Consider the following 24,851-nt stretch of genomic DNA (forward strand, 5'->3'; position numbering starts at 1 on the left):
AAAAACTACAGGTTCACCCAAAGACGTACAAAATTCTTGTTTGCTGAACAAAGTAACACGAAGTCAGAAAAAGCACCAGAGTCTTTTCCTTACTGCTTTTTCGCCCTTTGGTATGCCAAACTGAAACACAACAAGAACCCGTAGCGCAGAAGTTATAAAACGCTCAAAATTATTTCCAAGTCAAGTACTGGCTGACCCTAAGGCAAACCCACCCTTGTCCAGTTCCAAGCGAGCGCACCTGGGGCTCGGAAGAGGCAATGTGAAACTTTAGTTCACTTGTTTACCCTTCGAATGGTCTCTCGAAGCCACAGCGCAAAGGATGTGGCCAAGGTGTCGCGGCGGACACCTCCGCCGTCCCGGTTTCAGCCCTCGGGACAGAGAAGCACCGCTTGGGCATCCCCCATCCGAGCGTCGGCGGGCACCGGCACCCCCGGGGCTCTCGCCTGGGAGCCTCGGACCGTCACCGGCGCCCGGCCGGGAGAAGCGCGGAGCGTCCTGCGGGGCTGCGGTCCCAGCGCCGCCGACACGGGCAGAGGGACCGCCGGCACCGCGGGACAGCGAGGGGCGAGGCGGCCGGAGCCGACAGCCCCCAGTTCCCCCGCACAGCCCGGGCTGAAGCCTGTCCTGCCCGCCGCGAGCCCTCGGGATGCAGCCACTTACCCCACGGTCCCCGCCACGACCCGGGGGTGCAAAGTTTTTCCGGGCGAGCGCAGCCCCCGGCCGCGGAGCGGGGCGGAGGTGCGGAGGAGCGGCGGGAGCCGGCCGGAGGGCGCCGGGGGTGGGAGGATGCTCGGGCGCCGCGTCCCTCGTGATCCAGGTGGCGGGCGGGCGGCCGAGGGACGGGCGAGCCGCGCTGCCCGCTCGCACGCGATCCGCGCCCGCCGCGCCCGCCGCCGACAGAGGGCGCTGCTGTGGCGGCTCCGCGGCCCGGGGAGCGGGAGCGGGGCCGGGATCCGCCGGGATCGGCCGGGCGGGACCGCCGCGTTCCGCGCCGCTGCCGCCGCTCGGCCGTGAGATCCGCGGAGCAGCCCGGAGGAGCCGGAGCCGGCTGCCCGCGGGGGGCTGCACCTGTCCGTGCCGCCCGCAGTCCGGCTGTCCCGGAAAGTTTAAAGGGAAAAGCGCCGTGCGGGTCCTTCCCCGCTTCGAGGATGCCTGGAATGGCCTCAGTGTCCCCCGCAGCGGTGCCTCTGCCCCGCGGCTGCCGCTCCGCCCGGCCCTGAGGTCGCTGCGCTTATCGTGCTCCGCGGCTCCCGCGGCATCAGCGCGGCTCCCTCGGTATCACCGGTGCCTTCAGTGCAGCGCCGCATGTACCGGCTTCTCCTGGAAGCCGAGTAGCAGCTGGGATAATTTCTTTAACTAGCAGTGTTTGCTTTATTTCCCCAGAACGTTTTGCCGACGGATTTCTGGTTTGTACTGGAAGGGGCAAGGGATCCCGGTCCAGAGGCCAGGCCTTCTGAGAGTGGCGCTAGATGCTGGAGTTCGGTAAGTACCTAAGTGGCACTTGTATGGGAGGCTTAAGGAGAGGACAGACAAAATCAGAGCAGGCTGATGCAGAAAATTCAAGGTAACAGAGTGAAAAGCAGTCCTCTCCTTGGTGAGGTGCCAGTCCTTAGCAAGGAGATCCAAACTTTGAAGCCACAGCAGACTCCTGGGACTGGTTGCTGTGGGGACAAGCTGTCTGCTGCTCCTCAGACCTGGACTGCCGAGGTGCCCCCTCAAATGAGGATGCAGTGGCAGGTACCAGCCATCAGACAGCAGTGCCCTGCACCCACTGTCCCCACGCCAGACACAGTGCCTCAGCTGTCTGTGACCTATGTACACAGGCTGTCCCCTAGGAAAAGTCAATTATCAAGATACAGGTGGCAGCAATACGGACGGGGGGGGGGAGAAATTTCTTTCCTGTATGTGTAATACAGGAAAGCAAAAAATTCTGCTTTTGCTAATCATAGAATACTTTGCGCTGGAAAGGGTCTTTAAAGATCATCTGGTCCAATACACCTGCAAGCATCTTCAGCTGGATCAGGTTGCTAGGTTGCTCATCCAAACAGACCTTGTGCATTTCCATGGATGGGGCATCTACCACCTCTCTGGATGACATGTTCCAGGGTTTCACAACCCTCACTGTAAAACGCTCTCTTTCATCCAGTCTGAATGACCTAATAGATGTTTCATCCATATGAAGCTCTACTCTCAGGTTGCTTGTGGTACAGTCTGAATAGAAATGCAGTGCCTGAGTGCTAATTTACTGGGGAAGAGGAGAGGAGCAGGAGCACCAGAGAGTACTTGAGCCTTGTCCTCTCTCACCTGGACAGTGGTGAGAACTCATGGTTGGTCTCCATGGCTGCACTCTTATGGCTTCCCAGCTTTCCCAGCTCTTCAGAGCTGTCTCTCTGGAATGCCCTACCACCTGACCTCAAAACCACTACTAATTCTTTGGCTTGACTGCTCATGTCTTGGTTTTAGCAGGGAAACTGCATTTTAACAAATGGACCCACATAATAAACTACTATTTAACTGTTGCCCATGTTGTCCAAGATGAGGGGAAGCCCAGGCCCCAGCCCTCCTGTCCTGTGCATAAAGATGGAAGAGCCCAGCTCACAGGAGCACTATTGTTCCAGCAAAATAGAACCAGCCAGTGTTGTTGATTGCTCTGTTACATCTTCCCAGACAGAGCCTTGGCTATAAAAATAGATGCAATAATCCACATGGACAGTTGCAATTGTAAATGGCATTCAGAAAGCAAAAATGGAATTCATAGTTTGACACAGACATATCCCCAATCCATCAGGATGTGACACACTGGCAGCATGTCTGTGCCAAACTATGAATGTCATTATTTACTTTTCCTCCAAATGCAATTTACGATTGCAACCATCGCTGTAAATTAGTGTATATATTTTATATCGGACTTTTCTGAGTGCCTTTCGTATTTTCTGCACTTATTATTTTCACAGGATTGAATGCAAGTTAGTCTACTTGGGCCACAATAAATCTTCGGGGACTACAGACTGTGCTTATGTTAGGAGGATTTGCCAGCATAACCATACCAGCAAAATCCTATCTGGCAGAGTCAAGGCCTATGTTTGGAAAGAGAAATCAAAGGCCATCAACACTGAATAGCTCTCCACTAGATGGAACAATGGTGCTTCTGCTGCCAGGCCATTGACAGGGAGTGATTTACCCAGAAGACAATTGGGGGGTGGGGGGATGGAACCCAGAAAGTGCTGGATAAGGGTGAGACAGTCATGGGATTGCTATTGTTCATTGCTCCTCCTGGTGAACTCAGTGCCACAGAGGAGAGCCAGGGAGCTGGGAGGTGTCTTGGTGCGTGAAGACACATCAGAGATCATTGACCACACATGAACCAGCTTTGAATTAGAAATGGTGTCACCACATGGTATTCAGGTCACCCGAACAAATCTCTTCCTGAGCTTGTTTGACTGAGACTGGGGCACCAAGCTAGCATATGCCCAGCTTGGAATTTGGGCTCTTTTGCACCTGTCTGCAGTGATATGTCCAAAGACGATGGTTCAGATGCTTTGTGGGAGATTATCCCACATACAGCTGAATGACCAAGTCCACAGAGAGAATATTTGTGCTGTGTTCTCTTCACTCCCTGGATTTTGCATTTTGTTAAAAGTAATTGCACTTGCCAGGCAAAAATTGTTTTTCATAACCTCATGCTGCTGACTGTTTATACTTACACCAGCTATGTGCAGATCATTTTTATACAAGTTAGGCTTACTGAACAACCGCCAGATACTTCTGTTTTCCTTCTTGAATTTTAATTGCTTACTTGCCCAGCATCTATTTTTAAAATGGAACTGTAAATGGAACAGTAAGTTCCATCACTTACCATAGATGCAGCGGGTCAGTGCTCGCCTTACTCCTCCTTTGCTCCTTCCTGCAGGGAATGTGAAAGAGTTATTAAGGAAACTTCCCAGTCTGACCATACATGAGACTCACTGGTAGTCTATAACACCAGAGACTTTAGCTGCTTCACCCACTTACTAAAATTTTCCTGAATGCAGTTTTAAAGCAGGCATCTTTGAAACATCAGTCTTCTTTCTCACAAACTCCTGCTTGAAAATGTGTGCTCATCCAAAAGGTTGATGTGAACACTGAACTTAAACTCATCCACACCTTCATTTTCAAGACCACCTGTCATCAATTTCTCACACAATCCCATTTCATCTCTGGAAAATTATTATTGACTTCAGTCTTCATTTGTCTTCTTATGGTCGGCATTATTTCAAGCACCTACATACTCACAACATCCATTTTATCTCTAGTATTGCAGCTTTTTTGACTTTAGCCAGTTTCTCATCTGTATTTTTTTCTTATTTTTTAATATTCCCCATTATTTTTAGACTATTGGGAAGGAAGGTGATAGTATGCAGGAAACTAGCTGAGAGCTGGAAGCCAAGGTAATTTTCTTTTTGATCCTTTAACTAACACACATATTTAAAAAAAGAGACAGACATTCTTAATATTCTCATAAACACAAGCATTTCCTCCTGAAGCAGTACTGGTTGCTTCTTGCTCCTTTCATACTGCTTTTATAAATTCTGAAAGTACAAAGTGATTGAAATACACTCAATCTCCAGATTGCCAGAGCTAGCAATTTCAAACAATTTCAAATTAACTTATTTTCTTTGAATAGTGTTTCAGAATGATGCTATTTCAAGGGGAGGAAAAAGGCATATGAGATGTTTGGATAACATTCTTGTTAAACTGCAAGCTGTCCTCACTCTGGATTTAACTCCCAATTTAATCAACTGATCATTAGAAATGCAGGAGAAGTGAAATCACAGCTAAAAAAGCATCCTCATGACCAGATATTTTGACCAGATATTTTGTTTAGGTTTTGTTTGGCTTTTCTTTTTCTTTTTTTTTCTTTTTTGCTCCATTTTTTTTTTTTAATTTTCCATGTTGTGCTTAACTGGTATAGCTCTTTAAACTTACATACTTCTGAGGATTGTCTTTATTAACCTCAGCTGAGTGTGTTACATAGCAACAAAAATTTCATTGTCCAAGCTACTTTTGCTTACATTTCCTACTCGTTAGAAGGCTGCAGGTTGGTAAGGCTGATGTTTCCTTGAAGGCTTCTGAATGCTGCAGAGTGAAAAAGAGAACTTTGGTTGCTGTGCAGCTGCTGCCGTAATGCAGGGACCACTCCTTGCTTGCTTGCAAAGCAAGAATCCTCTCTGGGAACCTTGTGGGGAAAAGGCTGGAACTGCTGCTCTCTGGTGCCTGGAGCAGCAGCAGAGCTGAGGTCTCAGAAAGCATCACTCTGGAAGTGACAGTGACCTTGGAATTGGAACTTTTGTCTTCACTTCTCCACCAAGGGGAAAGTTGACTTTAGTAAGTGTAAGTGCCTGGAGCACAAAAGCACCTTTACAAGCCACCAGAAAAAAGGAGATGAAAAAGAAAAACAAAGTGTCTTAAATGCAGAGAGCTCAAAAGATGAATGAGTGCTTATAACAAGATACCTCTTGCATGCTTCTCTGGCTTTTGTCTGCTCCAGTTCTGTTTCCACCAATTCCTCTGACCTATCTTATGTAGAAGTCTGTATGAAGCTATGGATTGCAGTAAAATGCAAGGAGAAACATTTAATTCAGGCATGTAGAGACTGGAGAAAAAAATGTTTAGAAATCTAAAGTCTATTTTCTAATGGAAATAAGCAGAAGGGAAATTTTAAGAAAATATTTATAACAACAAAATATGAGATACCAAGTATGCTTTGTCATATTATTCATTTATTGTAAGAAACTATACAGTCAGCTAAACAAACTTGATTTCCCTACGTATTAAAAGAGAGTGCTAAACCAACAGGCAGAGCAGAGCCCTTACAAGTCATTATTGCTTATAAAAAAATCAATAAATGACTGCATTTTGTCATTGTATTTTTAAGTCAGTTCATTCCACATGGTCCGTCTTCCCTCAGACAAGTCAATTGCTAAAAACAAGCAATAAATCATCCCTGTTCTTTTATTTTAATATTGTAAAAAGTATTTGTTTTTATAACCAAATTTATTTAAGACTCAGCCTGGCCACAAAACATTCTAAACAGATGTCTAACTTGAAAGACACTAATATGCTTTCTTTCCACACTGTTACAGAATGTTGAGGTGCATGCAATCCGAAACCTAGACTTTAAAGCTCAAAGGAAAACACATTTAGAAAATACTTATATTATTATAAATAAGTATTTTTAATAATGTCTTCCAGTGAATAGAAAACATGCTTGCTACACAGCTCTGTAACTGAATTAGAAGTCATGCTGTCAGAAAAGTTGTTATGGAACTTTGGATTTAGGTACAGAGGAAGTATCACTGTATTAGTACAGTGGATTTTGTTTATAGCTATAGAGGGCTCAGAGTTGAGAACATTTTTATTGACACATATATGAAGAATATGATGTGTTGCACAGCCCATGAGCTTTCATGACTGTGTGTAGCACTTCCTCTGGTAAGCATCCAAAATGTTTCATCTTGAGAGATGCAATAACAGAGGAGCACCAAATGCTTCTTCCTTTGACCTTGTGCTCTGAGTTATGACAGTATGGCAACCATATTCTCTTCAGAAAATTGCCTGCTGCCTTTCTCTGTCTGGTGCATTGACTGATAAAGTGGGAATTGCACATTCGTCAGACTCTTCTGGAGCTTTTCCAGTAGAGGATTAGGACTGCTAAAGAGGCTAAGCTCAAATCAAAGGGAACAAAACCAACCACAGTGAAGAGGGGAATCATCCTGATCTTTTTCTGAGTCCTGCATAAGATAGAGGGTATTTCTTCTATGAGGCAAATGCTCATGGATCTGATATGAAGCTGCACCAGTGCACCTCATCCCTGCACACAGCTCACTTGGACAGTGCAGGCACAAGGAACGAGTGTGGCTGGCAAGAACAGATCCCACAGTGCTCCATCACTGATTCTCTGTGTTTCCTAGCCTGCCCCCTCTCTGCAGCCCTCAACAAGAGACTACCTGAGAAGGGCAAATGAAGCTGTCTCCTAAAGGAGCCTCTGTCATATGAAGCAGAGTGATATGGGAACAAGTGCCAGCTGAGATGTGGATGGGCAAAAAGGTGGTGCTGGTCAGGGGTGTCCTTAGCTCAGTTCTCAGTTCTGTGGAGAGCTTCCTGAGATACTTGGAGCAGCCTTAAACTGTCCCTTCCCAAAGGGCAGCAGCTCAGAAACTGAGGATAGGGCACTGCTGACTTATGCTGACGAAGACAGAGATGTAGAACAATCGTTTGCTCATGCTCTGGATGTCCTTATGAATTTCAAACTGTCAGAGCAGCACTTACAAATTGTGTGTGCTTGTGTACATGCATAGAGTGATGAAGGGGAAGGTAGATGTGGGGACATTTTTGTATTTTCATTGAATTTGAAATGTTGATTACTGCAAACTGTAATTTGATGCCCAGTTTGAGCACCTGGACCTACCAGGTTCCTTGCAGAGGATTCTGAGAAACAGAGGGATTGTACAACTGTATGAGAGCTCTGCATAAGCAGCAGCTTCTTGCCTATCCTACCATAAAGTAGAAATCTTGGTGGGGAACACCATTTTCCCCCAGATGCTAGTTTGGCTGTAGGTATTTTTTGGGCATGATTTTTTCCTAAAATATAAGTGTTATGAAAAGTGCAGATATTATGCACTGTGCTAACACTAAAAGTTCAAATTAGAGAAAAGGGAGAAGTGGAGATAGTATTACAAACAAAATGAAGTTACTGGAGTAGACTGCATTCCTCAGGGTTGTTGTAAAAGGACAGCAACCCAATTTTTAGATCTAAAAGCACTTTGCTCCCTCAGGAAGGGGAGAATTGAGACAGGTGCTTATCAGTTCTTGTAATTCACGTCTTTCTTCTTTTGTTTTTTCTCTCTCTCATTATTTATATTATTACTGTAATCATCAGTAATATTATTATTTTTTCTGAGCTTTTGTTTCCATTATCAAACTGTTCTTAACTCAAAAGTTTTATGCTTTTTTTCTCATTCTCCTCCCCATCCTCCTGGAGGCAGGGAATGAGTGAGGAGCTGTGTGGAACTCAGATGCCAGCTGGGGTTAAACCACAACAACCTGGTAGTGGTTTAAACACTTATATGCTGATAGAAATTGGGTTAGGGAATACTGTAGCTTAGAAGATAGGAAGCAAATAGGATGGCCAATGAATATTTTAAGACTGAACATGAGGTAATCAGACATCTTGACCCTGCCTCCTCTTGGAATTTCTGTCTGAACGCTGCTGGAATCCAGGAGCTGGTAGTTGTATGCGTGCTTTTCTGTATCTTTTTTGTCTTTCTTTCTCTTTCTTACTCTTTTAATTCCCTCTTAGAACTTTTGTGTAACTGAAAATTGAATGGGCTCAGAGTTCTTTAATTTGCATGGACCAAGTTAACCCTTTGAGAGATGTTGCAGGTTAATTGAATGTTGCACCAAGCCTTTTGCCAAAGTTTCTCGATTTTCTAAAGTTGCCAGTAAAGTCTTTAAGGTTGTTTTGATCTCTTGAGGATATCTTGTCAGCATTTCTCCCGTGTGTCTAACTCAGAGTATGTGAACGACTGTGAGCCCTGTCAAGGACCTCACCAAGCGAGTTGTTTGGGGCCTTACACCAGTTCTCATGGGGTTTGGCTCCTCAGCTTTGCAATGTGCCATGTTACTCTGTATCAAGTGGTATTTTTAGCAGCCATATACCATGCAACCATCTCAAGTCCCTCTTCTTGAGAGGTCAGGGCATCTGGCAAGTTTAATACTTTCACCTTCCTCTGCTGTCATCCTTTTCCTTATTCTTACTTTTCCTTACTTTACTTCAGAGACACCTTTGAAAAGTCCTACAGGTTGTCCCAAAGGCCTCCCTTTCCTCATTCAAACCAGAAGTTTCGTCTTTCTTTATCTCAGCAGGTACATTTCAGGAACAGGTGAAAAGCTTGTGTTTGGCAGTACAAGGCTCCATGGAAAGATACAACCAAAGTGCTCTTTGAGTGTTCCTTTGACATCTTCTTCACTGATTTATAGGCAACTTGAGACAGCGATAAATAACTCTACTATCAAAAAATATTCTGAAATTATATATACTGAAAACTCATAAACTTTTTGTGAGGCCCATGATTCCTTTGTGATCCAAAAGGTATTTTGTAGAAAATAAATCCTTACCCTGTGCAGTGCTCTGGTCTTGAGAGTTTCTGTGATGAGGCCCATCACAGAATGATGGCTCACAAAAGCCAAATATATAGTCCTACAGCAGAAGCAATGGCTAGGTTAGAAAGGTAATGCAGGGGAGATGCAGGGAGTGATTTGATTGATTCCAGGGAATGAAGGGGGAATAAGGTAGGTTTTCCCTTTAGATATTGAATACTTATAGATTTTATAGTTAATTATAAAACACACTTAATAGAATTAATTATGGAATTGCTTTAACTCCTTGGTGGACACTTTAGATATTGGGGACAAATTTTGGCATTCTTTGTAAATACAGGAATCATAGTACTAGCACGTCTCATGTTGAGTATCCTGAAATTATCTCAAAGGCAATGAAGTGTTAGAGTTTTGGTATGGCAGGTCAGCTGAACTGGATGGCACTAGACCTTTTACACTTACTTCTCCAGCTCTGGCCATTCTGGCTTTGTCCCTTGCTTTCCCAGATTCTCACCACTAAAGCTGGGGGAGGATTGCTATCTTTTTTTCTAAGCTTGCAAGAGTCAGACTTTTACTCTCCAGAAATAAAGGAGACAAACCAGAGTAAAACCAGACTGAAATGGCACACATAGAAGAATGTGCAAGTGTTCACATTCAGTCATTTTCTCTAGGGTGCTAATTCTGGTATCTAGTAATAAAACAGAATGAAATAAGGAACATATAGTCTTTTCCTTAGGGAATCCTAAGGAAAGTCTTCTGGCACATTTGGGTTTTGAAATCAGCATACCAACCCCAGGCAGAGAGCAGTTTTACTATCTTCCTGAAATGTTGCCGACAGGACAAGTGTTCTCAGGGGAAGGAAGCTGGCTGATGCTGGAGCAGGAGGATAGTGTGCCATCTCCCATTCCTGCAAAGTCTTGTCAGGCGTCAGCTATCTGGTGCACTCTTTCAGGAGAAATCGTCAATCTTGTTTCTTGGCACTTGCTGTCTGTCATCAACATCTCCTCTGTTGGCCATGCCTAAAAGTGTGGATCTGAATGAGTGTACCACGCCAACAATCCTGTCCAATTTAAGAGCTGGGAGACATGACAGGAGTCTTGCCAAGAGTGCTGTTTGCCTCAAGTGGTGTTGTTGGCCACTTTCAAATCCTTGATCATCATTTTATGCTGTAACATCATATCTGCAGCCTTAAATGAGCATTACTGTGTCAATATCACCAAGGGTGCCGGTTTATCTGTCCATACGGGATTGTCTGCATCATCACTTTATCCCAGGGGCAGGCATCTGTTGTGTGGGATGACCAGGACCAGCTGATAAACTCCAGAAGGATTTGCCAGTGTGTGTGCCTGTTGACTCCTAGATTGTGCAGCTTGGCCATACCACAACATTACAGTGGAACCATACCACTGATTGGTGCCATGCTTCACATCTCTCCCTCCAGCCCTCCCACTCTCCCCGTGAAGCAGCAGGTGGTGCCTTGCCTTGAAGCAAGAGGCAGCTGCAGAACAGCAGGCCTTTACAAACGGCTAGCCAGTCCTTGACTACACTCCTGTGATTGCCCCTGTGGATGGAGCAGGTTTGCATATCCCTCTGAGACAAGAGATCACCTTGGGCAGCAGTGGGATCTAGTGCTGGACTCTTAGACAGGGACATAATGGGACAAGAGGTTGTAGCTGGCTCCCTCTGTCTTTCATAGGACTTGACTACAGTCTTACATCAGGACTACTGTCAGAGTCACTGGTGTGTGAAGCTCATCTACCATTCACCAGGATTCTGATAGCTTTCTTGCACTGTCTTTCCTCAAGAACTCTCTTTAAATCTCCTCTATATGCCACTTTTTTTCCAAATGGAAAGCCTTTGCTTGCTTTTGAGTGTCCAGATGTGCAGATTAGTTTTCCTGGTTTGGGAGTAAGAGGTTCAAAGGCGTCTTAAGCATTTTGGTATGTATGTCTGGAAACTGAATCCACTTCCTTTTACAGTTAACTATTGCTTGGCAAAAAGGCACATATATATATATATATAAATTTGTTTGGTGAAGCAGAACATAATACTACGGTCACAGATTTATACTGGTGGTGAGAAACACATAATAATGCTCTTTTTGAAAACTTGTTGATAGTTTTGAACTTTCAGAACTTTTGCTTACGCTATTCTTCACGTCTGCCCTTGAGAAGCTCATTCTGTATATTCAAGGACAGAAAGTCACTACAAACTCTGGTTTTATTTTAGGTTCTTAGTGAAAGAAGCTAATACTAGAAAAAAATCGTGGTGAGTAGTAATGGTATTGTCACAGCAATTTGTGCTTTTCATGTGCTCTAAGCAATTGAACTAAGAGAAACAGATTTCTGACCAATAGGTAAAATGACAGGGTGCATCCCATTTCCCTCTTCCTCTTCTGTTCCAGCAGGACCTGCTAATGTTATTCAGATTCTTGCAACTTTTAAGGACTTAGTGAGGGACAGTGAACAATGTTGGCTTAAATCATTTTTCTAGTTGTAGTGCTATTCTGTGGAACCTTAGGGGGAAATACACTCCTATAAATTTCAGTACAGTAATTTATACAATTCCATTTGAGATTTCTATTTTTTGATGGATAATTATTTATAATTAATTTATGTTGTGTTGTGTCACCAGTTTTTTGAACAGGAAATATGCCATCTGATGGTTTCTTGTGATTCCCAGATATGGCTGAATTGAACTAAAAAGTGGAATACTACATACGCTGTTGTGTCTGAATTGTACTTTGTTGCTTTCTTTCCTTTTTTCATTTGATCAGTGGAATCTGGGAGTGCTTAAACCTTTTTCTGCCTGGTATTTTACAAAAAAGGGTGTTGTGATACAAGCAAGTTAACTTAAAAGCCAAGAGGTTTCAGAAGGAATAATCCTCCTCAACTGTGCATTTCTCAATCCTACCTTTGTTCTTATGTACAGTATGGATTTCATAACTTATATTGAAAGTTTTACATTTTGAACGTAGCTCTTGAGAGAAAGGTGGTGGGAAATCAGTGGTTTTCCTCCTCTCCCTCACATTTGAGAGTACTACTTCCCTTCATATTCATGGAAATAACTTCAGGTAGGAGTTTATCTAATAGTTGGGTTTGTTCAGTCATTATATGATTGAAGTTTTCAACTGAATGTAATTAAAGCACTCAGTTTTTATATGGTCAAGTGCAGCTCTTTATGCTCTGCCAGAGCTTCAGTCGTGATGACTGCTGTGGAGCCTATGTGTACTTTTGGTGCTGATTCAAGTGACCAGAAATGTGCATTAACATGGGGTGTTCTCTGAAATGCTGTTGCGGCTGTAGCCTTGTAGCCAGCTGATGTCTACAAACAAGCTTCAACCTGAGGTTTTTAGTGTGCTGTGCTAATAGAAATGCTTTAGTATTCTTGAAAAGAACTGAAATAAAATCTAGCAGGATATTTGTAGGACTTAGATTTGCGTTCCAGTCTTGAAGGTGATATCACATAGGATGCTGGTGAGAAATCTGTCTCTCCTCAAATGTGAAAAAATGCTAAGCATGGTTTAAAATTTTAATCTCCCTTTTAGCCTGCTTTGATTTGTGGCAGAAGACTCCAAATGGATGTTGAATACTTGTAAGTTTGGCTAAGAAAAATAGAGAAGGCACAAGTGGTTTAGGTTAGTAGTTTAGGTAAGTCTCCCTCTTGAGGTTGCACTGCAGGCAAATTGCTGGTGCCATGAGTGGCAGTGCTGTACCACAGCATGGTACTTGCTCTCAAGTGTGCTCAAATGGCAGACTAAGTTAGGCATGCTAAAATGTCTCCTATTCCCAGAGTATATGCCCTATTTTGAGATGGGCAGCTACTGGTGAATATGAAGACAGAAAAATAGCCAGTTATGTTAGCTTTTGTGATTTTTTCTGTTTTGTTTTGGGGGTTGGGGTTTTTGGTTTTGTTTGTCTGTTTTGGGGATTTTTGGATTTTTTTAGCTTTCTGCAATCCTGTGAAAAAAGGATGAGAGGAAAAAATTTGAATTTTTTATTGAGTTTGCTGCAAGTGACATGAAGTGTTTTGCCTTTTTTTCTCACTCTTGTTTTTAAAGCTTTCCTTTGAAAAACAGGACACATAGATTTTGCAAGATTAACTGGATACACTGTGTGATTACTCACTGGTGGTAGAGTAAAGGGGAGAAATTTAAGAGCTCTCTAGAGAAAAAAGTATAGGTGTGCCTTTTATGGAGTAACTCTAGCTTTTGTTATCTAACATTAGTCTGAATTGTCGGGTAATGGCTTCTCAACACTGGGTACTGTAAAGGAGAGGAAAGTTGAAGCTGTCTATGTGATGGGGTATCAGATGGCTTAGCAGGAACAGGAAGCTCATGCCTTTGGCCAAAGTTATTGGGCTGGCTCTTGCCTGCAGGGACCTGACTGACTGGGAAGTTCTTGGAAATAGTAACACTACATTTCTTGAGGAAACCATTCTTGCATGGCTTGAGGGGTTATAGAGATGCCATAAGTGTAATTGTGGATCCTGTTTGCTTCCTGATGCTGTTTTTCAAAAGATTGGTTTCCTCTTTCTCCTCCTTGGCTGGTCTTTCATAAGTGAATCTCCCTGTTCATCATGATGTTGTCCAGACTAGCATGCAAAATGAAACTCAGTAAACTTCAGATTAGTTTACCTGGCCTACTGCAAATGTCCTATTTGATGTGGGCTTAACTTGTATTGGAGGAAAAGGTAGGGGTTGATTACAGTTGTTGAAGTTACCTTTTTTTTGAGACATATCATGTTATGTTCTGTTAAGAAGAGTCATTGTGGTGACCAAAGTTCCACGTGCATCATGTAGAGTCAGAAGGGGAAAATGAGTAGAGGAGAAGGGAAGGAGGCCTCTATTCAGCACAGAAAACCAGTCTGAGTCATTTAAAATTGTTTGGATGACAAGGGTGGCTATGCTGTGTTGCTGAACTTTCATTTTTTTATTTGGGGAAATAATTTCGGGTAGGAGCTTATCTAATAGTTGGATTTGTAATGGAAAGTAATGGAACTCCATTGGAGGGAACTCCAGTCTCCTAAGCACCTTTTTACCTGCTATTGAAAGTAGAATCTGATCCACCTTCTACACATCTACCAGTTGTTCCTCTACAGGTACTCCAGCTAGGAAAAGGGGATACTCCTTGCCTCCTTTTCTCCCAATATTAACAGACCATGGACAGGAAACTAGCCATGTCCTCTTTCCTGTGCATTCCTTTTGCTGGAAAATCATAATATGTGGTGGGGAGACGGATGTTGTTGGCATATAACTACCAAAGCCTCAAACACAGAAGCAGGAGTACTCTACAGATCTGAAAAGAGCAATCTGTGATTGTGTCATTTCATGTGCTGTGCTTGTTTTGCTCAGCCGTGAACGTCGGTGAGGAGATGGCCTCATTCACTCAAACCTCCTCTGCTGCAGATGGAAGTGTGCAGCCACCCCCTAAAGTCCTGCTCCTTAGTATGCATTACTTCTGCCTGCAGGGAGTACCTGCTGTTCTTACAATTCATCATCCATCTTCTTCTCTGGGTGGGCAGGGAAGAGAAGGATTAAAGCAGTGAAAGCATGGAGAGGAGCAAGGGAGAATGGTTTGGGAAGAAAGTAATCAAAACTGCTTAGGGGACAAGTGAGTACAGCTATTTCCTGTAAGGCCATCCTTAACCACTACATCTGCCATGGGAGGGCCCATCCCCTGGATACAGGTGAGGTGCACAGTTTTAATGAGATTATCCTCTCTAGGGTGAACCTCTGCACTGAGACACTGCCAGTTGTATGACAGACTGACTGCAAGGAGTGGTTCAATAACCTATTAAAATCTTTCCCATTATTGTTTTCTGCAAAGCAAGTGCATTTATTCTGGTCCTTTTCTCAGTAAATACAAGTAATCACCATTCCATTCTAAGTCCTAATGTAGGACTTAAGTTTCTTCTAGAAAAAAGAAAAAAAAAAAACAGAAAAAAACCCCAGTCTCCTGTCTTTTTCCAGACAACATTATTTCTACAGTTCTCATCATTCTTGCTGCCCTATTTGGGTTCACTTTTGGGTGGTCTTGTATTTAAAACTAGGCATTGCTTCAGTTCAGCAGCCTCTTACCTGAAACCAGCACTCCTACATGGCTGGACCAAGATAGGTTGATGCTTGTCTAGCATGGCTCATTTTTTCAGTGGAAAGGTAGGTAAGATGTGAGCAACAAAGCAGTTTACTTCTATTTTCCTGGAGAATATGTGGGCTGGGGAACACAAAGATTCCAAAAAGCCTAATCATTACAGAAATTAAGTGCTCCTATCTGTCTTTAATAAATCCTTATATAGTTACCCAGTGGATACTTTGCAGATTTCTAAAAAGTCTTTTTTGCTACATTCAAATATTTGGAGAGAAGGCAAAGTACATGTTTGTCCCAAAGCAGAACTCAACTCTGTATGTCATTTCTCATTCTTCAAAGGTTATAGAGAGCTTTCCAAAATAACCTATGAATTTTTTTCCCATGAAAAGACTCTTCAAGGTAAGATAGAACAGCTTTAGAATTAGACAGCCCCAAGTTGCTCATTGCTTTGTGTTAATTCTTGCTTATTCCTTATATGAGGGGCTAATACACCAAAGAGTGACAAGATTAATTAAAACAGCCTGGTAAAGCTGTTTAGGATGGGGGACCTGCACTGGAATACCCTTAGCCATATTTGAATGAAGAGCTTTGCAGATTGTGTCACTGGTGGCAGTCATAGTCAGGACATTTTCTAGCCTTAGCAGTGCCAGCCTTGTGCAATAGTATTCCCCACAGATTTAGGAATGACAAGTCTCAGCAGGAGGAAAAAATTAGGCAGTGGTGATTTCTGGTGATGTTCTGCAGCAATTTGGAAGCTTTCCACCTCCAGGGCTCCATTTCCCAGTATGGAGAAAGACTGTGGTTGGAACTGGTACTTCTCAGTGCTGCCACTGGTAGTCTTACCTTCACTAATGATGTTGGGAGGGGGAAGCAGAAGTGGGAGATATTCACTCTGCATGGCAAAAGGCAGACCTGTAAGACTTCTAATACATTCTTACTGCCTGTTTTCAAAATGTAGTTACAGCATGAGATCTGTCCCTGAGTAGATTGCAGACACACATTAACCAGCTGTTGAAACCTGCAGGCTGCTACCAGCATCTCTACGGGTCTTGCTCCTCAACTGACCTTTGTGTTTTGGTGTTTTTTCTGGTGAATGACACATGCCATCTTTCCAAAACTCTTCACAAAAGCCCATGCCATGTAGAAACTGAAATCATTGATAGAAAAGAGTTCTTTTCCCTTCCAGTAGCTGACTTTCTTCTTGTGATCATCTGTGGAGGAAGGAGAGATGGCTCAGATCTTTGTATAGGAAAAGGAGTGGACTGTTCCTCTGCTAGTCCCAAGAAGGTCCCCTCCCACTGCAGTGAGACAAAGAAAAGAGGAAGCATCCCCAGCAGTCCCTCTTGCATGCCAACTGGAATGCTGTCCTTTCTGAGTCACCCACCGCTAAGGCTTTGAGTGCTCTCTTCACATCCCTCTTATCTTCTAGTCCAGCCCTGACAGACAGTGTGGAAAGAATGTAAGTGGTGTCGTTCCAGAAGTCATCCCCCGCTGTCCTCATAGCCAGCGGAGAGGGTTTGAGGCACGGACTGTGCTGCTTTTCATCTCTACTGGGCCTCCTTCATCCCGGGCTTCAGGCTTGTCCCATGGGGAGCAGAGCATTCCTGCTATGCACGAAGAACAAGGCAATTGCTGCAAGCCACTTGCCAGCAGAACTTCCATGTGCTGAAGATTCATTTTCTGAATCTGTTCTTTACTCTCTTCCAGTCTACCATTTGAGTTAAAACCAAGTCTTTTTAAAGTACAAATGGGTCATCGTCACACCATTTTGATCATAGCTAATGACCATTCATGCATGCTCTGTGGACTTTGTACTGAAGTTAGCTTTGCCATCTTTTCAATTTTATTTGTTTGGTTATATTTAGATAATAAAGAGTATACTGCAGAGCAAACAAATGAAGATATATATGGAAAAGGGATCTTATCAATGTATATAATTACCTGAAGAGGTGCTGCAAAGAATAACCGGGCTCTCTTCGTTGGTATCCAGTGCCAGAACCAGAGGCAATGGGCACCATCTGAAACACAAGAGGTTCCCTCTAAACATCAAGAAATACTTTTTAATAGTAAAGGTGACTGAGCACTGTCACAGGTGGCTCAGAGAAGCTGTGGCATGTACCTCCTCAGAGATATTCAGGAGGTGTCTGAAAATAGTCCTAGGTATGAGTGTTGGGGTGACCCTGGTTGAGCAGGGGGCATGGCTTGGACAACCTCCAGAGGCCATTTTCCCTCCTCAGCCTCTCTGTGATCTGCTGTGATTTACAATTCTGTGAAAAAGACACAATAAATCTAATAAATCTTGTTTAAAATTTACAATACTCACTCAAAGTCTTTTTTTTTTAGTCACTACAATAAATTATTGGCAGAATCATAGTTTAAAAGTGTCCTTTTATTTCAGTTAAGTATAACTTGTATATTCTCTAAGGAATATTTGGCTAAGGAGGAATTAGATAGTAATCAACATCATGTCAGAATGCAGAATTTCTACCTATTTTCTACACATTTTGTCTGGATGTCCTTTGGTCACACAGAACTCTACTACAGGAAAGGACAAACCAATCCTTTGATGAGTCACGCTGCTTATTTTTTTGTCCAAGTTCAAAGTCAATGAATCCTGGCTTTCTTACTACTCAAAAGGAATGGAAATTCAGAGACAGAAATATGTGGGGTATTTCTGTGACAAGTGCGTCAGTCTTTCCCTTAGTACATTTCTCCTGTGGTTTTTGTGGTATCCAATATGATACACACCATTCTCACTTTTGAGTGCATTCAGTTCATCTGGTGCCTGATCTCTGTCTCCTGTTTATTAGTAGCACTGTTGACACACTCTGTAAACCTAAAGGCAAGGAATTTATCGTGAAAACATAGGTATTATCAACAGCACAACAGTAATTCTGTGTACAGTGGTCAAAGAGTCAGATAGCCTTGGTTTGCAATAGCTTTGCTGATGTGTCAGTGTAGAAAAGAGTGTGAAGCTTGGTGCTATTCTGGACATGAGTCCTTCACAATCCTTCCCCCAGGAATCACCCCAGGTCCCCAGGACAGACAACGAACCCTTTAATTGTATCTGTAGGTTTGACACCTCTGTGTGTCTGACAGACCTCTCAGGTGCAGAAATTGCTATCAGCCTTGCAGGACAGACAAAAATGGTGTCTGGAAAGAAAGTGTGGAGTCAAAAATTTCAGAACCATAAATTTGAGATACTAACAGAGCAGTGAAGCTGCATTGATATCTGGTGGAAAGAAGGAGAACTGGGACAATCCTGTGAGGTATATATTTGATGGTTTTGAAAATCCTGACCCCAGTTTACTTGGTGGCATGGGAAGTGTCCTTAGACACTTGGTGCAGTCTTTGGGTAAGGGTACTGATACATGCCAAGAGATGGAAGGAAGAGCAGAGCTGGTTTGGACCTTCTGCTAGTGGTCATGGCTGTAACGCTTTTAGGAAAGAGCTCATCTGTTATTAGCTTTAGCACTTTAATAAAGCACAGAGCTCAGACTCACAGATCCTGCAGGATCTGATTGTTTTGCACTGACCGTGTTTCCAACAGTTGTGGGTCTCAGGAAGCCTCATCAGCTTGGGCATGATGTCAGAATCAAAACACCTCTGAGGACTTACCAGGGCCTGAGCATTGATAAGTAAGCTTCCTGGACAGTGAGGGACTTGAGAGCAGGAGGGAGAACCTAAGGAGTTCTCCTTGTGTCAGCATGGGTCTGGTAGACTTGCGCAGATCCAGGGCTAATGGGCTCCTCCTGAACTGACCCAGCTCTGCCACATCCCAGATATTCACCGCTGAGAAATGTCCCAGTGGTAGAACACTTTCTGAAGCTACTAAATATTGTGCAACAAAAGCTGACACAGGTTCTCTCACAGTGTCTTACCTTTCTTGTCTCCTCTACTGATCGCTGTGTTGCCCATAGTTCCTTTATCCTGCCATGACACTAACCCCAAAGGTTCACATCCAGGAGATGCTGCATGCTGCTACCTGGTTGAGCAGTGAGCTAATAAGCCTTCCTGGATTTAGATAAGCACTAGGTAGTGACATAAGATGCTCAGGAAATATTGGGATTTTTGCCAAAGATAACGAGCCAAATGGACTCAAGCTAATAGATGTTCATCTGACAATGTAGCGCAGAAACAGCTTGGCTATTCTGCTGACAAGGATAGTATAAATTTGTGGACAGCAGTAAACTGGCTAGCAGGAGCACTCCAGACTTACCCAGACAGACAGTGGTCTTTAGTTACTTGTTTACATTCTCTTTCTTCAGTAATACAATAAATATCAAGTTTCCACTCTTCTGGAACTTGAGATAGAGATCTGTCACATTTTTCAGTCTTGGCACAAATACTCTTTATTAAAAACAAAAATTGGGGAAGGAGGGGGAGTTGAGACCAAAAAACTCATAGATGGTTCTTCTGCTGAAAAGAAGGAACCGATAATATCTGTAGATTTGACTCCACGTAGTTTGTGTAAGTGCCTGGACAGCAGGAGTCCACAGGTTCATCTTTACCACCCATTGCAGTCTTCCGTTTTTCCCTGAAGTGACTGGAAGCAGAGAACAGTTTGTTATTCGTTCAGTTTACTCTGCTTACATAGCTTACTATTTACTCCTTGAAGTCTCACTCATTCATAGAAACCTCCTTGATATTTTTGCATACTATAAATATATCAGAACACAAAAAATATTTCTGCATTTATGAGCTCTGCAGGTTTGATTGTGCCATTTCCAAAGAGATCCCAGTGGCCAGAGACCACCGAAAAGGCTCCCTCATGAGGTGTACAAGCATCTCTCAGGCTTCTTCTCTCCAACAGAAAAGCTGTGCCAGCTGCTGACTAGAGTGGAGTGTATCTGGGTTGATGCCTCTTTGTAGCTTTTGGATTACAGCTATCCCATGAAAATAAAGGTCTGCAGAACTAAATTTGTATTCAGTGATAGAGGGCTAAGAGAAGAGTGAGAAGAAGCCTATGAGGCTTTGATGCTTGAGATAAAGGAGCTCTGGGCAACCAAGATGGGAAAGAGAGTGGGGATAAAATAAAATAAAATAAAATAAAATAAAATAAAATAAAATAAAATAAAATATAAATAAATAGTATGTCTTTCTTTTCTAATGCTTATAGGCATTAAATGTGGATCCTGTTTGCCATTCATTTACCTCCTAACAAAATAAACTTGTGGCACCATTGGGTCTACAATGTGGCACCATTGGGTCCCAAGACAGCTGAAGAGGCTAAAAGGACAGTGGGCTGCTGTGTTGATTTGGCATGGCCTGGTTTTTGGTAGTAGATGAGGGCTGCAGAAGTAGCTTCTGTGAGAAGCTGCTAGAAGCTTCCATCATGTCCGACAGAGCCAATCTCTGATGGCTCTGAAGATGGCTGTGTTGCTGTCCCAGTTTGAGAGGTTGGTAATGCCTCTGTGATGACATATTTAAGAAGAAAATCAAAACAGGGGATGTGCTGTTTTTCTCCAGGCATGGCAAGGTGCCCACAGCCAGCAGACCTGTCCCTCTGCAGCCACTGCCATCTCAGTGAGGCCCACAGCAGCCACTGCCATGTCGGTGAGATCCATGGTGAGCTTTGCCTGCCTGGCCACCCTCAGACAGCCACCCCATGGGCAGAAGGGCAGAGGTGAAGAAGAAGCAGTGGCTTCTCCTTCCCATCACCCCACACGAGGAGAGGCCTTAAACAGCACCAGCACTGCGATGGCTGCCACTGCCCACACGGTGGTGGCGGGGCCACCTGGCCGCCAGCGGAAGCATGAGGAGAGATTCCCTGATGTGGAACCTAGATGAGATCCACTTCTTGGTGCTGCAGGATCCTCCTGGAGGAATCTTTGAATTAGTGGGGCTTGTTGGCAATGGTACCTACTAGCAGCAGTTTTTCTTCTAGTCAGAGAAGAGGACAGACACGTGAGGGACAACAACATGGCGGCACCAAGGTCAGTGGGAAAAAGAGGGAGAGGAAGTGCCCCGAGTGTAGGAGCCAAGATTCCTCTGCAAGCTGTGGTGAAGACTATGGTACAACAAACTGTCCCTTTGTACTGCTTGAAATCTATGAGGGAGGGAGAGATCCACTCACAGCCCATGGGAAAAGTGCTCACACTGGAGCAGGTGGATGCCAGAGAAAGTTGTGATCCAGTGGCAGACCTGAATAGAGAGAGAGTGCCCCTGCTTCTAGAGGTAGATGCTCTTTCTAGAGGCCCTTTCTTCCAAACTAGAGCAGCTTATCCTTAGAGGACTGCATCTTGTAGATGAGTGACCCACGCCACAGCAATTTAGGAAGACTGTTTGCCCATGCGAGGGACCCCACAGCATAGCAGAGAGAAGAGACTCCTCTTCCTGAGTGAACAGAGGAAGATCTCCAGTGACAAACTGACCAACCCCCCCAAGCCCTGTCTACCTGTGCTGTTGGTGGGAACAAGGGAGGAGCTGGGGGAAAAAAAGGTGTTTCAAAGGCTGATTTTACTTCTCATTATCTCATTATTACTCCTCACAACAGAATTACTGTTGACTCTGTTGATAATAAATTTACTTTATACCTGTAAATTTGAACTTGTTTTGCCCTTAGAGTGTTTTCTCCCAATCCTCAACTCATGAGACCTTTGTTAATTTTTTTCTCTCTCCTCTGCCCAGCTGAGAGCAAGAGGGGTGAGCAAATGACTTTTCATGGGTGCCTGACTTGCAGGCAGCAGTGGCTCTGGTGAGCATTGTTGAGGCTGCTGCCTGGAGAAGGAACACTGCTGGTGCCTGAATACTAATTCCCAGCTCACCAGGACACTTCCAGGACAAAATGATAAGCTGGGAGCAGGGTGCAGCTACCACCTGGCACAGCTGCTAGTGGCTGTCTTACCAAGCATGCAGTGCTGAAAGTTAGATTGGGTCAGGATGATTGTTGAGATGTCTTTTTTTCCTATTAGCCAAGCAGGTTTTCCAAGTTTATATGTTGTTGCAATTTTTATTTTTCCAGGGCCTCTTTCCTTGGGTCAAAAAATGTGTAGTCTAGAGCTCTTTTGTTTAGCTCTCAGCTTGAGAATGGGAAAAAGTTACTCATGGCTGAGTTCTCTGCATATAATTTAATTTCCTGGGTCTATGAACAGTGATTGAAACTGGTTCTATTTAGGACATTAGTAGTAAGAGCACCTAGGAGTTGAATTGGCAGGTACAGGTAAGCTTTCTCTGAAAACCCAACCCAAACAGGAATGCTACCAAGAACTGGGGACTTCAGTTATTTTGTGTGTACTTTAGTGTTATCTGTGCTGATCAGCCTCCTCAGTATTTGGTTGTCTTTGTTTTCATTTTCACATGAACACAATGATGGTGCTTTTAAACTGAGGTATTTCAGGCACAGTCTTACGCAATTTGCTCTTATACAGCTGAGACATGGGAGCCTATCTGTCTATGACAAGGATTAGTTTATTGCTTATTTAAAAGAGATCTTGAAAACTTGTTTATAACTGTTTACATACAAATTTTTCAACAATTCAGATTGCCTAAGGCTACGGCATGTTCCCTATGCTTATGTGCAGTGTGTAACCCCCATGTGGCCTCAGGCAAATGGAGTGGTTAAAAGATTTATGCACTATGTGGATAAACAAAATCTGGGAGAATTTCCCTGAGGCTTTGCCTGGATTGGCAAAATGGTGTGATTTTAAAACATGATAGCTAGTACCTGGTATTTCTCATATATGCTGGCCTGATGAGGAAAAACCTGTATGAAAGAACCAGAGTTTTTTAATAAGGCCTACTTTGGCATAGCAGATGCTAACAGCTTGCCCTAACTAATATTTTATAGGACAGCAACTACCATCACTGAAATAAAACCTTTTTTCTTAGAGTAGACATAACCTGGTGCAAAAAAATACTTTGAAGACTTTCAAGAATTTCCCTGACCGGGCCATGCAAAGAACACACCAGACAGATGGAAAATTAGGGAATTTCTCTTTCTGAGTAGGAAGCAAAGAGTAGGCTGCCAAAATCTCCTGCGGGTTAGGATCCTGGCCTGACCCTTCTGGAGGATTTCCTGGAGCCCAGTATCAATGGGAACAATTCCACAGACTGAAAAATTGGAGGATTTCACCTGCAATGTGTTTCCCTTGTTCTGGTTTTGTGTTAAACCCACAAATGCCTAGAATTTAGTGGAGTGGAAGTAGCCAAAAGGATGTGGAAAGCCTTGCTTGCTCTTACTCAGCTTGCAAGTACAGCAGGCTATTTATAGGCAGCGTGCAATACTGATTTCTCTGGGGAAGTGATTGATCTTCTCTTAGTGTAAACCAGCCCCTCACCGGCTCAGCCCGAAACGAAATAGAGATGCTGCCTTGGTTTCCAACACAGAGGAGGAAATAAATTTTAAACCAGCCCCGTCAGCGGCAGCGGCACGGCCGACCCTTGCGCAGCATCCTTGTAGCCCCTCTCCGGGGAGAGCTCGGTGGGTGCCGGGGTGCCCGGGGGATCCCCAGTCCCGGCGGCGCCCCCGGAGCCGCTCGCACGGAGCAGCTTTCCCGCTCGGGGCTCGCAGGCGTCCAGGGAGAGCGGCGGGCCGGGGATGCTCCTGCTCCTCGGGAGGAGCCGCCTTCCCGCCGGGAGCTCCCGCGGCCCCGGCCCGCGGCTGCCGCCCGCTGGAGGGAGCGGGCAGGGCGGGGGATCGGGCTCGGCACGGCCCCGGGCCTCGGCGTTTCTTCTTCTGCCGCCCGCTGCCTCTGGGTCGAGGTACCGCATCCCCTGGGAAGGCACCTGATCTCGGCGGGACGGCATCGGGACGAGGAGCAGCCCCAGTTACCTGCGAGGCGGATTGGCTGCCCGTCACTTCTCACTCTCAGGATTATTCTGCTAGAGTTCCTCTTTTTTATTTCTAATTAAAAAGCTGTTCAGCAAGCTTTTTTTTTTTTTTTTATTCCTGAGGGGATTTATTATGCATTCAGCTCATACTAGTTCACCAAATTCCAATTTACAACCCCAAACGACAACTCCCATTAGGATGGCTGGTATAAGACATACTCTCTCACCCATGGCATTGAGAGCTCCCACCAGCACCCTCACCTGTTCTGTTTCAACATCGGTGTGAAATGTAGGTGTGAGGTCCAACAATATTTTGTTGTTGCACTCCCCAAGGCTATGTGGGAAGGCAGCACTTCAATGTCTTACCACCATCCAACCCTTATGTCTCTTTTTAATCCTTTCTGCTGGTGCAAGCCCTCAGGAGCCTCTGTTAGATGCCTGCCCCAGTGATCCAGAAACACTACTGACACTGAGTGTAGGCTTTTCCCTGTGGCCTCTGCATGTCAGTTCCAAATTCAGAGTTTTGTCTTTGCTTTGAGATGCCTTTGTAAACCAGCCCATCTCACAGAACAAGCCAGGCTGTATCACGAGTATGCCTTGCCCAGTCACCTCTTTCTTGGTAATGTTGGTGCCAGCTGTAAATGACAATGATGATTTACACATTTCCTTCAATATTATTCCTGCTACTAATGCTTGTGGAACAGCTCTAGAGAAATCTTTGATCAAGAACTGCTTTTCAAGTGTTTTTATGCCTATCAGCTGAGTAGATTAAAGGCCATTTAATATGGACTGTCTCTTTTCCATAAGTCATGCTAGACTGAAGCAAGGAGTTTATCAATACTCATGTGATTT

At 44.2% G+C, this 24,851-nt stretch overlaps 1 protein-coding gene across 1 annotated transcript in view; it reads right to left on the bottom strand.

Annotated features, from left to right (window-relative positions):
* The window catches only part of AHRR (aryl hydrocarbon receptor repressor), an 82,940-nt gene extending 82,208 nt beyond the window's left edge, over positions 1-732 (bottom strand). Inside the window, exon 1 of the mRNA XM_064703459.1 lies at positions 661-732. The gene's annotated coding sequence lies outside the window, so the exon portion shown is untranslated. The remainder of the gene's footprint in view (positions 1-660) is intronic.
* Positions 733-24,851: the final 24,119 nt, after the last annotated feature.

The sequence above is a fragment of the Zonotrichia leucophrys genome, chromosome 2, assembly GCF_028769735.1.
Source record: "Zonotrichia leucophrys gambelii isolate GWCS_2022_RI chromosome 2, RI_Zleu_2.0, whole genome shotgun sequence".
Lineage (NCBI taxonomy): Eukaryota > Metazoa > Chordata > Aves > Passeriformes > Passerellidae > Zonotrichia > Zonotrichia leucophrys.